Source organism: Ochlerotatus camptorhynchus, unplaced genomic scaffold (genome assembly GCF_037179485.1).
Source record: "Ochlerotatus camptorhynchus isolate MF236.1 unplaced genomic scaffold, CSIRO-AGI_Acam_v1.1 ptg000251l, whole genome shotgun sequence".
Lineage (NCBI taxonomy): Eukaryota > Metazoa > Arthropoda > Insecta > Diptera > Culicidae > Ochlerotatus > Ochlerotatus camptorhynchus.
The window spans coordinates 3,487,291-3,504,833 of record NW_027040741.1 but is presented as its reverse complement, the minus strand read 5'-3'; positions in this window follow the sequence as shown (position 1 = coordinate 3,504,833).

Here is a 17,543-nt window from a genome sequence, read left to right as displayed (position 1 = left end):
CATACCTGTTCTCTCTCAATTTCCTACTACGCATTATACTGTCAGTCAGTCTTCCGTCGCGAATCAAAATGTCGAGTGGTGGTGGTTCGTCGCGATAATATCGAAAACTGTCTAGAAATTATGTGGTTTAATTATTTACATTACACGGAATTGAAGTGTAGCCTTATCGGACCGGTGGAATTTTCAGAAGATCTTCGAATTCAAGGTTATGATATCCGGCTTGACCGGAGCCCCAATGACCCAAACCAAGGTCATGAATCGAGTCTTGGGATATGACCTTGAACCCCAAGTGTTCGTGTATTTAGACGACATCGTCGTAACGTCAAATACCTTAGAAGAACATTTTAGGTTGCTGCGCACCATCGCAGAGAGGTTACGTCAAGCAAACCTCTCCATAAGCATCGAAAAGTCGAGATTTTGCCAAAATATTGCTGCTTCGATTCCAAGCCGATTTGAATCGATCTTTTCGAAGCGAAAAGAAAGTCAATCAAAATAAAAAAAAATCAGAAAATCGTTCCATTCTTGTAATCTCGTAACAAAACAAAAATCTTTTGAAATGTGTCCTTGTCGAGGGGAACCCGTTCCGAAAAATTAATTTTTTAAAGCATGCTGCTTATGTTTGTCGAGGAGAAAACGTTATTTCTCTGAGGGAATCTTCTGGAACCGATTCGCGGGCAAAACGGGTGCTCTAGAGTGCTTGAAAAACCTGGGTGAAGAGCCTTAAGAAATTTTAGACGAAGAGTGAAAATAGCGCATACTTGCAAAGAATGAGAGAAGGAAGTTTGGTGACGGCTTTGGATAATATTGAGCAACTGGTGGAGTCTGGTGAGACTTTTCCATTTGGATTTCTATACAATTTTTGAAACAATTTTAATGAACTGACATCGAATACGGGGATTCAAGAAGAGATACGAAAAACATCGAAAAGTGATAGAGAAAAAGAGAGAAAAGTATTCCACTACAGATGCCGATTATTCAGCAGGACTCAACGAGAATCGAGATGACAAAGATTCAGCAGCAAGGACAAAATACATAAGCGGTGAGATCTAACTGATTACAACTAGATATAAAAATATGAAATGCATCTTACTAAATACATGCCATCTACAAAGCAGGAATTGCTTTGATGAGGGAAGTGTACACGCAGTACCAATATATACCAATATAAAAACACTACCGGACAGTTGAAGTTGGATTGTATATACATACATACAGACATACATACCACTGTATACTTGATGTCACATGAGAATGAACATAGAAATTGTGAATTGTTTTCGCTAAAGTATTCGTAAATAAAAAGGTGCTCTTAGTTCCTCTAAACTATTTATAAAGTAATAAAGTCTAAACATAGTTGCAACTTTAGGAGGTGGTTTCAGTTGCGCTAACTTGCACTGTCATGAAAACGCTCCATGTATACTATTTTAATGTTTTTAATATGTATACCATTTTTATGAATTATTTTTTTTTGCAGAGATCAAAACTAGAATGCAATGCTAATCGATTGTATGTTGTTCCATCAACATCGGTGAAGAAAGATTAAATGGTAGTAATAATGTTTCGTAATGCTTGTACACTAATTTCGTAAAAATGGGTTTCGAAGATAAAACATATTTTATGTAAATTTATCAAAATATTCGTATTGCCTGTTAACGGGCAAAATGCTCATATTATGCCTTATCCGTACAATACACAAACTGAATTACGTACGGACCTGTAAACTTGTCTTCTAAGGAGTCCGTTAATATTTTTGTTGCTTCTGTTGCTGATGGCGGTGATGTGCTGAGTTGTGTGTGATGGAAAGGTTTTTGTAGCTGTTTAAATATTTTAGTGTAAATCTTTCACAAGATGATTTCCCACCCGTAGTTTATTTGGGGAAATGAACTTTATTCGAAAATTTAGCTAACATGTAAATTACAAAATTATTTGAAAAACCTTTCAACGACTACATTACGGAATCTGTTCATGTGGTGAAACATTTCATGGTCTGCATTCCTGTTATTTAAATCCGTAATACAATCTCACATTTTCCGGTTGAGTGGAGATATTTGCATGTGTATGTGTATGTTTTCTGGTTGCGAAAAGTAATGTATTGAATGTTAGCTTGTACATCATCAAACCATGAAAACATTTCATTAGCGATGAAATAAGAGTAATATATTTGAGTGTTCACTCGGCTGTCGACAGAAGCAGATCACTCTCAATGTGTGTCATGCGATCGCCTGTTTACTCGGCAACAACCATTGTGTGGTCATCCTCATTGTTCTTCATCGGCAGTTATTTCAGTCGATGCGTCGTCGACTTTGGAAAGCAACCGTTTCGTGTTGAGTGTGTGAGTGCTGACCACGTTTTGCGTCCATTGCTACAATGGAAGCGCTTTGACCCTCGTTGGCGAATCTGCCATAGAATGAAACCACTGGAAGCGGCTCCCGTTCTGGTGGAGGAGGCTTATTGGACAGCGGAAGATAAAATGTTTATTGTGTTGTACCTTTTGACTATAGTTTTAAGATGTATTGTATAGTGAACAAGAATCCTTGGCTCTGTAAAGTTAATTCGGTTGAGCCTTATCAAATAAATTAATTAAAAAAAAAAAAAAAAGAGTAATATATTTGCCACGGTCCAAATTTGGTTTTCTAATCTGCTTCCACTCAAAACTAATATTGCCTTGCTAATAAAAAGAGAAGTAATCGACGAAGCAAGGACCATTTCACATGCTACACGAGACTTTTCGCCTCAATCCTTCATACCTAACGTCCGTAGCGTATCGTTTTATTTTCTGTCACCAGATGATGACAACTCGCGTTTCTGCTTCTTAAATTTGACCCGTGCTCTGAGCTATCCATTTTATCTCAAGTTTTTATGGACCAGGGATAGTTTACTCCTGGGGGAAAGAGAGCGTTTCATAAACTGCCTCCTTAACTAGACCCTGTCACGTGTCTACACAGAGCATTCGATCGCCTCTGCATGGTAGCGTTCATGCCAGGCATAGGCCACCATTGCACCCACTTGGCAAATAATTCCAGCAACAAGGTGCAAACTATGCACAGTTAATTTGCTTACCTTATTTGGCACTTATTTGTAGACTTTCATTACTGACTGCTCTACATTTAGCCTCAATTTTCCTTATCGAAGACCATACCGATGCATGGAATGAATGGTGAATGCAGCATTTTCTAATTTGCCACCAAGCTGCAATCATGAGCCCGGTGGTGGTTGTACAGGAGAAAATTGGTTCCTTCTGCCACCGTATGTCGAGTGACGCTGTTTTACAGGTACCATGGCACCATAGGAACCATTCGTTGCATAGTGGCGTAGGGAAATAGGAGCAACCTGGTACATTTGCCACGCTGTGCCGCAGTAGTCACCACATTTCGCCAAGAGGTTGCTAAATTGAATGACGATGTAGAAAAATTCTTGCAAATAGCTTTCACGCCTGACAACGACTGCTTGAAATTACTACTAGGGAATCTGGACTAGAGAAAGTAAATTGAAAATTGTTCGCATTGAAAATGTACGTTGTTGCTTGAAACTAAATAGATTAGAATAGCAGTTGACATTTGCTAAATTTTGTTTGACTACCAGCATGACTATTCTTTTATGAACATATTTCGTATTCTCCTCCATCTAGATAACAGTGATAACAGCTTTAAAAAATGAACGTTTTGGTTGATTAAACCAAATAATGAGATAATTGCAAAGCTATCTCATGAAAACATCAGAGAAGAAAAAGTGAAACGTGCACAGCTGATAATGAGCAAATATTCAACGGAACGGTTTCATTTTCATCTCATTGGACCTAAAATTACTGTACCTCCCTCAGGTTCACAGAGCAAACATGTGTACCAAACGGAGAAAGACGCGCAAATCAAAATGCTAATGTTCTCGTTGCGCAGATTTTCCTTCCATCCATTCCCTTTCGCGGTCAGTTGTACAGTCCGAAACCCATCAATCAATTTATTGCACCAAAGTGTTAATAGCATGCTATCAATTATTACTTCTTTATGAAGAGGCATTTCTCCATTTCATGGCTCAGATGTGAGTAGCACTGTCCTTACAACGTGTTACAATTTTGCCTCAAGTTATCATGCTAGACGCAACGCACACGCACTCCTAGCGTAGGACTGCTCCAGTAGAAGAGAAACCTGTCAAACGTTTTAAACAGCTGTCATGTTGTTGGATGCGCTAACCAGCCTCTCGTGGGGACCGCCTTCTCGACATAAACAGGCCTACCGCTCTGATTGCGTGTTGCAGCTTAAATATCTACTACAACTTGCTCACATATTGCAACATGAGTTGCTGGTAATACAAATTTAATTGCATTAGATGTGTCGGTGTATGGGAATCTAAATTTAAGCAGTACATCTTACACGTATGCAAACATATTTAAAAACAGTTCACATAAGGGTCTAAGAAAAACACAAGACAATAATTCAGGAGGTGAGATGGGGTTTAATCCACAAAGTGAAATATTTAAGTGTAATGCTATCTATATGTTGGATTAGGCAATTGGCAAGAAATTACAATTGATATGCTTAAAGAAAATTGCCAAATTCTTGTTTTAATTTGTAAATTTGAAAAAGGCCAATAAAATCGAAATACTGCGGGGTAAAATGCGCATACTGATTTCAAGCCACCGGAGCATTCCTAGTTGAGCATTCAGTCGGTTAACAACGTCCCGGTTTCAGTTGCGCGGCATCTAGTTTTTTTCGGTGTTTTTTCCGCCCGAGCGGTTTTTTTCACCCCCCATTGGGTGCCCCCAAGTGACCAGTGTCCAACAGAGGAAGTGGAATTCCATCGGCCGAGCCCCTTGGAGTTACCATCCAGCTTTAATTCATCCCGGTAATCCATCACCGGAGTTAACGGCGTCGTCAAGTCCATCATTTTTTCACGCCGTCGCGAGGGTGTGCAAGTGATAGTGAAGCGTGTCGTATCACCAGCTTGCCAACCCACCAACACCAACCATCACCACCGGATAGCAGCGTGGACCAACACCAACGCACCACGTGATAACAGCGTTTCCACACACACGCTTTGTGGCGGTGTAGTTAAGTAGCGAATAAGTTTTATTTATTGCCCCTTTGTTTAAGTTTCCCCTTTCTCCCATCCCACGCAAATATTTTCTTCTTCTTCTTCTTTTTTCTCTTGTCCCTGTGTGTTCCCTGTGTGTAGTTGTTTTGTATCTATTGCGGTGGCAGTTGCCCCGCAATGGATGGTAATAGTGATGGCGGGGGGAATACCCTTCCTGCCCTTCCCACTGAAGACGAACTGTCCGACGTGGAAACGTCAGCCACGGTGAAGAAGTACACCGGAACCATCCCGAAGCGGCCCAGGCGAAAACGAGCACCGGAGCCCGTACCGCCTACCCCATCTCCTCCTACCCCGCCTAATCCATCGCCACCAACACCACCAGCACCGTCACCCCCCGCACCACCAAACCCGTTTCCCCCTACCCCACCTAATCCCTCTCCCCCCACACCGCCAAAACCGTCTCCCCCTACTCCGCCTAACCCCGCCAAGAAAACAAAAACTGCCCCCCGCCATAAGTCATACCCAGACGCCTCGACAGGCCCATGGGTTGTTTTTTTCCGACCCAAACAAAAACCGCTTAACGTTAACCAGATCGAAAAAGATCTATTCAAACGTTTCTCGTCAGTGACCGACATTTTGAAGGTGAGGCCAGACAAACTGCGCGTCACTGTTGGTAACCGCAAGCAGGCGAATGAGATTGTTGCCTGCGAGCTTTTTACGTTAGAGTACCGCGTTTACATTCCCAGTCGTGACGTGGAAATCGAAGGAGTGGTCACCGAAGCGAGTTTGACCTGCGATGACTTCTTGAAGAGGGGGGTTGGTGTCTTCAAGAACCCCGTTCTTCCAGAAGTCAAGATTCTTGACTGCACCCAAATGCAGTCAGCATCCCTCGACGGGACAAAAAAAAATCTATTCGCTGACTGACTCGTTTCGAGTGACTTTCTCCGGATCGACTCTGCCAGATTACGTCCGAATTGGGAGGGTTCGACTTCCTGTGCGGTTGTTTATACCAAGGGTGATGAACTGCACCAAGTGCAAACAATTAGGCCACACCGCCGCCTTCTGCGGCAACAAGCCACGATGCGATCAGTGCGGCGAGAAGCATGCGGAGGGTGCTTGTGGTGCTCCTCCTAAATGTGTTTATTGTTTGGCACCTCCGCATCCTCTCGCAGATTGCCCGAAGTATAAACAGCAAGGAAAAAAACTTGAACGGTCTCTGAAGGCGCGCTCTCAGCGTTCCTTTGCGGAGATCTTGAAGACTTTCAATCCTCCTCCCAAAATCACTCCGGAAAAAGAAAACAATAATCCGTTCAATCTTCTCCCAGTTGACGAGGACGACACTGACTCAGAGGGCAATGACGGAAGTCCTTTTGTTTTCAAAGGTCCTTCAAGGAAGCGATCCAAGAATGACTCGCAGAAAACTAAAAAAACTGACTCCCAAGCCCACTTGGATAAATCAAGAGGTCACGGAAATAAACCGAAACCCAATCCACCGGGTTTTAAGCCTGTCGATTATGACAAAGAATTTCCGGGGCTTCCGGGAACATCTAAAACCCCAGATGTCCCAGTTTTGCAACCAGAACAGCAGAACGCCATGTTCACGCTTTCTGGAATTGTGGACAGCATTCTCGATCTGTTCAACATCACTGACCCTCTTCGGAGCATCATTAACATGATGCTTCCAATCGTGAAACCTTTTCTGAAGCAATTTGCTTCCAAGTGGCCCCTCCTTGCTTCATTCGTATCCTTCGATGGATAATTTTCCAAAAAATGATAAGGTATCTCTCCTTCAATGGAATTGTAGAAGCATTTTACCAAAACTAGACATATTCAAATTTTTACTGCATAACATACACTGTGATGCGTTTGCTCTCTGCGAAACATGGCTCTCTCCAGATGTTAACCTTTCTCTTCACGACTACAACATTATCCGTCTCGATCGTGCAGATTCGTACGGTGGGGTGCTCCTAGGGGTCAACAAACAACACTCATTCTACAGAATCGACCTTCCTCCAGTGTCAGGTATTGAAATTGTCGCATGTCAGGTGAATATTAGAGGTAAAACCTTCAGTATTACCTCGTTATACATCCCTCCGAGAACGGCTGTTTCTCGGCGAGCGCTATCTGACATCTGCTCAGTGCTACCTGAGCCGCGGTTGATCTTAGGGGATTTTAATTCCCACGGTACAGGCTGGGGAGAGCTGTACGATGACAACCGCTCAACCATCATCTATGACCTATGCGACGATTTCAATATGACCATTCTAAACACCGGTGAAGTAACTCGAATAGCCAAACCTCCAGCAAGAGAGAGCAGACTAGACTTGTCACTCTGTTCGAACTCACTATCATTGGATTGCATGTGGGAGGTAATCCAAGACCCCTATGGTAGTGATCATTTGCCCATCAAAATTTCGATTTCCAACGGTTCATCTTCACAGTGTCCAATCAACATCGCGTACGATCTCACGAGAAACATCAATTGGGAAGAATACGCGAACGCGGTCCGTGACGGTTCAGAATCGGTCGACGTTCTCTCTCCGTTGGATGAGTACTCCTTCCTATCGCGGCTCATAGTGGATTGCGCGCTTCAAGCACAAACGAAGCCTGTTCCTGGCACTACCATTCGCAAACGTCCTCCCACTGTGTGGTGGGACCAGGAATGCACCGACGTGAATAAAGAGAAGTCTACCGCGTTTAAACAGTTTCGTAAATACGGTTCCCGCGAATACTTTGAGCGGTATACGGAGCTAGAGGAAAAGTTTAAGAGCTTGGTCAGGGCCAAAAAACGCGGTTACTGGCGTCGGTTCGTCGAAGGGCTATCGCGAGAGACTTCCATGCAAACGCTCTGGAATGTCGGCAGGAGAATGCGTAACGCGGCATCGTCGGTCAACGAGGGCAAGGAGTACTCTAACAAGTGGATTTTCGACTTCGCGCGTAAGGTTTGTCCCGATTCGGTTCCGGTCCGATGCAACACTCGCGATCCGCCGCTGGAAAACGATGACATGGACTCCCCGTTTTCGATGGTAGAATTCTCAATTGCTCTTCTTTCATGCAATAACTCAGCTCCGGGAATTGATCGAATCAAGTTCAACCTGCTCAAGAACCTCCCAGAAGTCACAAAGAGGCGATTGTTGAACTTGTTCAATCGATTCCTTGAGCTCAACGTTGTTCCGGATGATTGGAGACAAGTGAGAGTTATCGCCATCCAGAAGCCCGGTAAACCCGCTTCGGATCATAATTCGTACCGTCCCATCGCGATGCTGTCGTGTATTCGGAAGCTGTTAGAAAAAATGATTCTTCTTCGTCTGGACAAGTGGGTCGAGGCGAATGGCTTACTCTCAGATACGCAATTTGGATTCCGTAGGGGCAAAGGGACGAACGACTGCATTGCGTTGCTTTCAACTGAAATCCAATTAGCCTATGCTGAAAAACAGCAGATGGGTTCAGTTTTCTTGGACATTAAAGGGGCGTTTGATTCTGTTTGCATCGACATCCTTTCGGACAAACTCCATGCGAGTGGGCTTTCTCCGATTATCAACAATTTCCTGTTTAATTTGTTGTCCGAGAAACGAATGAGCTTCTCTCATGGCAACACGGAAATTGCACGAATCAGCTACATGGGTCTTCCACAAGGCTCATGTTTAAGTCCCCTCCTGTACAACTTCTATGTCAAAGACATTGATGAATGTCTGGCCGAAAATTGCACGCTAAGGCAGCTTGCAGATGACGGCGTGGTTTCCATGGTTGGACCAACAGCACCGGACCTGCAAGGACCATTGCAAGATACCTTGGATAATTTGTCTACTTGGGCAATGAATCTGGGTATCGAATTCTCTCCGGAGAAAACAGAGATGGTTGTTTTTTCTAGGAAGCTTTATCCAGCACAGTTTCAGCTTCAACTTATGGGTAGAACAATCACTCACAGCATGTCGTTTAAGTATTTAGGTGTCTGGTTCGATTCCAAGTGCACTTGGGGAAAACACATAGCGTATCTGAGGCAGAGATGCCAACAGCGAATCAATTTCCTTCGTTCCATTACCGGCACTTCATGGGGAGCCCATCCGGAAGATCTGATAAGACTCTACAAGACCACCATTCTCTCGATTTTGGAGTACGGTAGCTTTTGCTTTCAATCGGCGGCGGGGACGCACATATTGAAGCTCCAAAGGATTCAATATCGTTGCATTCGAATCGCGCTAGGTTGTATGCAATCGACGCATACCATGAGTCTTGAAGTTCTTGCGGGCGTCCTCCCCTTAACAAATCGTTTTGCGGATTTATCGTTCCGGTTCCTCATCCGCTGTGAAGTCATGAACCCGCTGGTGATCGAAAACTTTGAGAAGCTGCTAGAGCGGAATCCTCAAACGCGATTCATGAGCTTGTACTACGAGTACATGACTCTGGACATCGGCCCCTCCTCGTTCAACCCCAATCGCGCTGTCTCCCATCATTTCAGTGGTTCTTCCGTGAGATTCGATCTCACAATGAGGCAGGAGATTCAAGGAATTCCAGAGCCTCACCGTGCCCTGATTGTCCCAACTATTTTTGCGAACAAATACCGCCACGTCCCCACCGAGAAGAGATTTTTCACAGATGGGTCGGTGATAAATGCGTCCACTGGTTTTGGAGTATTCCACGATCTTCATAGCGCCTCATACAAGCTTCAAAAGCCGTGTTCGGTATACGTTGCTGAACTAGCAGCTATATTGTACACGTTAGAGCGTATTGTCTCACTTCCACCTGACCAATATTTCATTTTTACGGATAGCCTAAGCTCCCTGGAGGCTATGCGTTCAATGAGGCCGATGAAGCACTCGGCGTATTTCCTCCAGGAAATACGATCGTCATTGAGTGCTTTATCAAACAGCTCACATGTCATCACCTTGGTATGGGTCCCTTCTCATTGCTCTATCCCGGGCAATGAGAAAGCGGACTCGCTGGCCAAGGTGGGCGCTATGGAAGGCGATATTTACGAGCGACAAATCGCCTACCACGAATTTTTCACGATTTCTCGTCAGCAAGTCCTCGCCAACTGGCAACAAAAGTGGAATGATGGTGATCTGGGAAGATGGCTACATTCTATTGTCCCACAGGTGTCGATCAAACCCTGGTTCAAAGGGTTGGATATGAGTCGTGATTTTATTCGTGTAATGTCCAGGCTCATGTCCAATCACTGTTCGTTAAACGCCCACCTCTTCCGTATTACGCTCGCCGATAGCAACCTATGTACCTGTGGAAACGGTTATCACGACATCGAGCATGTTGTTTGGTCCTGCTCCTTGCATCATGAGGCGAGATCCGTTCTGTGTGATTCCCTTAGGGTCCGAGGAAAACAACCCTTTAAGCCAATTAGAGACGTCTTGGCTTGCCGTGATATCGACTTTATGAAGCTTATTTACGACTTTCTTAAAGCTGTTGATTTATGTGTTTAGTGTTTTGTGTTTTAGTCATCCTTTACGTTTAAGTTTTAAATTAGTTCAAAATGCTTTCCCTTGTCCTCCCTCCAAATGATAAATAAATGTAATCCCTAATCTCGAGTAAACCGCGAGTAATCGGCCCCCGTTCTACTAACATTAGTTGTAAGAAAATGATATTCACACACAATTATGTAAAATATTCGGCTCCGCAAAGCTAACGCATTTGAGCCTTGACAAATAAATGGATTATAAAAAAAAAAAAAAAAGCCACCGGAGCATACATTTAGGCTTTATCTATGTTCTTTCTCTATTACATATGAAAGGTTCACGCCTGATGGTTATGCTTTCCACACTACAATTCATGGAGTAATGATAACAATAAATACTATTAAAAAAAAATATGCCATTAAAGCTATCGAGTCGAAAGGTGCAGGATGTACCCAGTGATGAGAAAAAATCAAAATCTCAAAACTCATGCATGAGTTTAGGAGTGCACGAGTTTCGCTGTCCAAAATAACATGCAGCGAAACTCACATGTGATTTTTTTTTCCTCTAAAGTGAGATGAGCAAAACTCATTCCACTTGTTTTCCAACCTCGCATTTATTCATTACTGAAATCATTCTCACTTTCCTCTATGACGAACACTCGTTAGTAGATAGTTTGCTTGCAATTGTTGAAATGCAATGAATTCATTCGTAAATAAATGCAGAATGAACATGAGAACAAAGTGCCTTTTCTCCTCAACATAAAGTGTCAATATATACAGTGTTAAACGCAGGTTTGATAATGCGAATTTTTCATCTTTTTCTTTCTATCATTCTTTATACGTAGCAACCGTAGTGAAATAAAACTAATTATTGATTTGAAAAGCATGAAGTGAAAGAGACGACATATTTCGATCGTACATCCCTGTTGGACTAAACATGGAACCCACGCAAATATACTTTTCATTTTTTTTTTTATTAATTACTTTATTTGTACAGGCTCAATCGAATAAACTTTACAGAGCCGAGTTATCATTTTTGTTATACATTATTGATTTCTTATATTTAAAGTTAAAGGAGCTGGACCGGATACTCGCGGTTGTCTCGAGGTTAGTGGGGATTTACAATTTTTTTGGATGGGAAAAGGGAGAGGGAGGTTTGAAATGTGGTTTACGATACAAATATTTAATTAATCCTAAAACATGAACTAATTTCTATTCATCTTGAAAACAAACATAAAAAAAAAACCCACACGTACAAAATACAAACTAAACACAAGGTTAATAAAACTTACAATCTAATGTTAATATTCTTAAAGTAAACATATATGAGTTTCATAAACTCCAGATCGCGTCTAGCCAAAATATCCCGAACTGGAACATTAGGTTGTCTACCTCGAGCCCGAAGGGAATCGTACAGTTCAGATCTGACTCCGCGATGCTCAGCACAAGACCAAATAATGTGATCTGCGTCCTGGTAACCTTGTCCACATTCACAGAGATTGCTGTCCTTCAGCCCAACACGGAACAAGTGAGCGTTTAACGAATAGTGATTGGACATGAGGCGAGACATCATACGAATGAAGTCTCGACCCACATCCAACCCCTTGAACCAAGAACTCTTCGACACCTTAGGGATGATCGAATATAGCCATCGTCCCAAACTTCCTTCACTCCACTTATTCTGCCAGCTGACGAGTGACTGTTGACGATAAATGAAGAAAAATTCATCGTAGGCGATTTGTCGATCGTAAATATCGCCTTCCATAGCGCCCACCTTAGCAAGTGAGTCAGCCATCTCATTGCCCGGAATCGAGCAATGAGATGGGACCCATGCAAAGGTGATGACAAAAGATCTTAAAGATAAAGCACTTAAAAACTCTCGTATTTTCATGAGAAAATACGAGGAGTGCTTTACCGGCCTCATAGAGCGAATAGCCTCGACAGAACTGAGACTATCCGTAAAAATAAAATAATGATCTGGTGCAAGTGAGGCGATCGTTTCTAGCGTATAATGTATTGCCGCTAGCTCAGCATATACGGAACAAGGAGCTTGAAGCATTCGAGAGGCGCTATGAAATTCGTTAAAAATACCAAAACCAGCGGACGACTCTATTAGTGATCCATCTGTGAAGAACGATCTTGCGGAATCAACTTGGCCAAACTTTGCAGCGTAAATTGACGGAACAATCATGGAACGATGATGTTCTGGGATTCCACGAATCTCCCGCGTCATAGATAAATCAAAACTAACTGAATTGCCGAAGTCGGAGAAGCATACACGATGAGGATTATGCTGTGAAGGGCTGACATCCTGTGTTATGTACACGTAGTACAATGACATAAAACGAGTTTGAGGGTTCATCTCAAGAAGCTTTTCAAAGTTTTCGATTACCAGTGGGTTCATAACTTCGCAACGGGTGAGGAGCCTGAGGGACAATTCCGAGAACCGATCCGATAGTGGCAACATGCCCGCCAACACTTCTAGACTCATCGTATGAGTCGAGTGCATGCATCCTAACGCGATACGAAGACAACGATACTGGATACGTTCCAGTTTGATGATGTGAGTTTTAGCCGCCGACTGGAAACAAAAACTACCGTATTCTAAAACCGATAAAATCGTTGTCCGGTACAACGTTAGAAGATCTTGCGGATGGGCTCCCCACCACGTTCCGGTAATTGTTCGGAGAAAATTGATCCTTTGTTGGCATTTTCGTCTCAGATACTCAATGTGGGATCTCCAGGTGCATTTTGAATCGAACCAGACCCCAAGATATTTGAAGGACATAGAATGAGTGATCGGTTTACCCAGAAGTTGAAGCTTTGGTTGTGCTGGGCTATGCTTCCTAGAAAAAACGACCAACTCAGTTTTCTCCGTGGAGAATTCGATACCTAGCTGAATAGCCCAAGTAGACAAATTGTCTAAGGTATCCTGTAAGGGTCCTTGCAGGTCGACCCCTTTGGGCCCTGTCATAGACACTACGCCGTCATCTGCAAGTTGTCTCAACGTGCAGTTGTCACTTAGACAATTGTCAATTTCTCTGACGTAGAAATTATACAAAAGGGGGCTTAAACATGAGTCCTGGGGGAGACCCATGTAACTAAATCGAGAAGCTGTAGAGTTTCCATGAGAAAAGCTCATATGTTTCTCTGACAGCAAATTGTACAAAAAGTTATTTATTAATGGAGAAAGGCCACAAGCGTGGAGTTTGTCTGAAAGGACTTCAACGGATACTGAATCAAAAGCCCCCTTGATATCCAAGAATACAGAAGCCATTTGCTCTTTTTTAGCAAAAGCCAACTGAATTTCTGTGGAAAGCAACGCAGTATCTGAGAGTAGGTGGTTCGTCTCAACCCATTTGTCCAAGCGAAAAAGGATCATTTTCTCCAACAATTTTCGAATGCACGATAACATCGCGATGGGACGATACGGGTTATGATCTGAAGCGGGTTTTCCAGGCTTTTTAATGGCTATAACTCTCACTTGCCTCCAATCATCCGGAACAATATTGAGCTCCAGGAACTGACAAAACAAGTTCAACATGCGCCTCTTAGCGACGTCTGGGAGGTTCTTCAACAAGTTGAACTTGATTCTATCAGCCCCCGGAGCCGAATTGCCACACGAAAGGAGCGCGAGTGAGAGTTCCAGCATTGAAAAAGGCTGGCTGATCTCGTCTACAGAATTCGTCGTTTCGCGAGGAATCATCTGTGCCGGGACGGAATCAGGACATACTTTTCGCGCGAACTTAAGAATCCAACGATCTGAGTACTCCTCGCTCTCGTTGTTCGAAGACCGGTTACGCATCCTTCGCGCCGCGTTCCAAAGCGTATTCATCGTCGTTTCGCGCGATAATCCGTCCACGAATTGCCGCCAGTATCCGCGTTTCTTGGCTTTGATGAGGCTCTTGAGTTTGCGTTCAAGAGCCGAGTACGCTTCGAAATACACGGGTGTTCCACGTTTCCGGAAAAGCTTAAGCGCGTCGGACTTTTTACGATAAACCTCAGTGCATTGGTGGTCCCACCAAGGGGAAGGAGGTTTCCTACGCAAAGACGTTCCTGGAACCGGCCGAGTTTGAGCTCGAAGCGCGCTGTCCAAGATCAGATTGGAGAGGAAGTTATATTCCTCCAACGGTGGAAGCCCTTCTACCGACGACACGGCTTCCTCTATCGCGGTCTTGAACGTTGTCCAATCGATATTACGGGTGAGGTCGTACGCGACGTTAACGGATTCTGACGGATTGAACCCACTGGCAATCGAAATTTTGATCGGCAAGTGATCACTACCGTGGGGATCCTGGATCACATTCCACGTGTAATCCAACGATAATGAGTTAGAGCAAAGTGTGAGGTCTAATTTACTTCCATTCAAAGATGGTCCAGCCAAACGTGTTACTTCTCCATTGTTAAGAATTGTCATATTGAAGTTATCACAGAGGTCATATATAAAAGTAGAACGGTTGTCATCATACAGTTCCCCCCAGCCTGTACCGTGGGAATTAAAATCTCCCATAATCAACCGTGGAGCAGGAAGTACTGAACATATATCTGAAAGTTGTTTTCGATTAACAACGGCTCTAGGAGGAATATAAACAGAAGCAATACAAAGGCTCTTACCTTTAATAATAGCCTGACATGCGACAACTTCAATACCTGTAAATTGTGGAAGATTCACTCTATAGAAAGAATGGCACTTTTTGATCCCCAAAAGTACCCCTCCTCCACGCGAATCCTCACGATCCAGTCGAATAATGTTAAAATCATAAAAGGGAAGATCTATATCTGAAGAGAGCCAAGTTTCACAAAGAGAAAATGCATCACAATCATTATTGTGAACTAAAAACTTAAAAGAGTCTAATTTAGGAATAAGACTTCGACAATTCCACTGTAGAATAGTGATCAAATCCCCGATTTTTGTCGTTGGTCGATGGCGTGGCCGTCTTAAGCATTTCTGCAAAAGACTGCCGGGAACGTTCCTTAAGTGAGCGTTGTAATTTCTCCCCGCGTTGTTTGTACACCGGGCATGACGAGATAGCATGAGGAGTTCCCTTACAGTACACGCATTTTGGTGCGGTAGCTGCACAGGTGTCATCCCCATGCTTCTCTCCGCATTTGGAACAGCGTGTCTTGCTGCCACAGTGGGAGGCCGTATGTCCCAACTGCTTACAGTTTTGGCAGTTCATGACCCGGGGAACGAACAAACGCACAGGTAGTCGAAGTTTTCCCAGCTCGATGTAGTGAGGAAGGGCTGAACCAGAAAAGGTCACACGGAACGAGTCTGTGGGGGTAAAACTCTTTTTACCCTCGCTGATAGATACTGAGCCCAGTTTTTGGACATCCAGTATCTTCACCGGAGGAAGCAAACGGTTCTTGAAACGGCCAACCGCCTGCTTCTCCAAGATCTCGGGGGTCAGACTCGCTTCGGTGACCACACCTTCGATCTCCACATCACGAGCTGGGATGTAAACTCTGTACTCGAGCGTGAAGAGCTGTGCCTAACCTTCGTGATTTCAGTCACGGCCGAGTATCGCTTCGTCAGATCATTAGTAATTTGCATTACATTCAAAGGTTTGTTTCTGGGCTGAAAGTAGACAACCCATGGGCCAGTCGAGTCATCTGGATAGGCTCGCGATCGGGGGTTTATCTGAGCCTGTCCTTTGCCAGACTGAGACGATGAACCAGGGATGACATCATCTTTCTTTTGAGATGACGTACGTTTTCGACCCTTCTTGCCATCGCGTGGCAAAGTGGTGTCATCTTCCGACAAAACGTCCATTTCGTCTTGCGACAAAATGTCCATTTTGCCGTACTAGTGGGACCGAAAAACGCTCTACCACTGAAACGATAATCACTCGGACACAATACACAAAAAAAAAAAAACTACAAACACAGAACACAAACTTAAAATTTAACTGTTGGCGAAAGAGAGAAACAAGAACAAAAACTTATCTGATAATCCTATACTACTACCACCGAGCGTTTAAACGGCAGCAGCGGAGCGACGCGCAGCGTGGATGATTTTCGATCAGCGTGTGCGGGCGGTCTTCGTTGGTGTGTGCTTATGTGAGGGTCGGCACTCAGCTGAACACACGATGATAGATGAGCGGTGTAAATGCGGAGGCAGATGCTGACACTCGATGACGATGATCCGTGTGCAGGTATGCGTTACCACGCACCGATGGTGCGCAAAATGGTTGGCGAATTGGCAATCGTAAAAACAATTTTCCTTCCGATGATGCCGAAAACACACTTTCTTCTCAGAAAAAAACTCACTTTTAGTTAATTATTTAGCTGGGAACTCTAAACGAGAAAAAACTGACAATTTAAATCAAGCGAATAGCGAGAAAACTTCCAAAATAGCGGAGCGCGAACTAAGTCGACCGTACTTCTTGCTAGGACGCAGTGGAATCATACTTTTCATTGCTGTCATAAATTTTCGATTACCGACTGTGTAATAACTAACGCTGAAAGAATCTGGTCTGCCGCTAAAGAAAATAATTCATCAAACTGTGAAGACATTGCGTATGGTAAGTAATCAAATATCAAGTAAAGAACTGTGCTTTTGTACCTGTGATATCGCACATCGTGTCCCTTTAAAAGTGAGCTCCTGCAGCTCACCTTCAGTTTCGTCTTCATGGTCAGATTCAGTATCCTCGGGTTCTCCTTCAAATTCCTCGCAGATACAGACCTCGTCTTCTTCATCGTCTGTATCGTTCAACACTTCATAAGTTTCTGCTAGATTCAACCTGCGATACGTAGTAAAATATATAGGTATAAAAGTATTTTAAACAAAAACTTTGTGGCCTACCTAGACAACGACAAACAATCTTTTCTTGTGGTAATATTGCGCTGTTACCCCGAAGGAATGATGATTTCAACGAGAAGTACTGTCCAATTTTACATTTATAATTTTTCCCACATATGACATGGTATCGCTTGCCGCGCAAGAGCCGCTGCTTATGACAAAACCTCCGACAGTTTTTTTTTGCACACGTTTAAGTTGAGAGCATCCCACAGAGGTTTAATATATGTTTGAAAACCTAGCCATTCTGAATAGTGAGTAGTGAGTTTACCGTCGCTAGCTGCATGGTCGCAAGAATTGCCGTCTCTC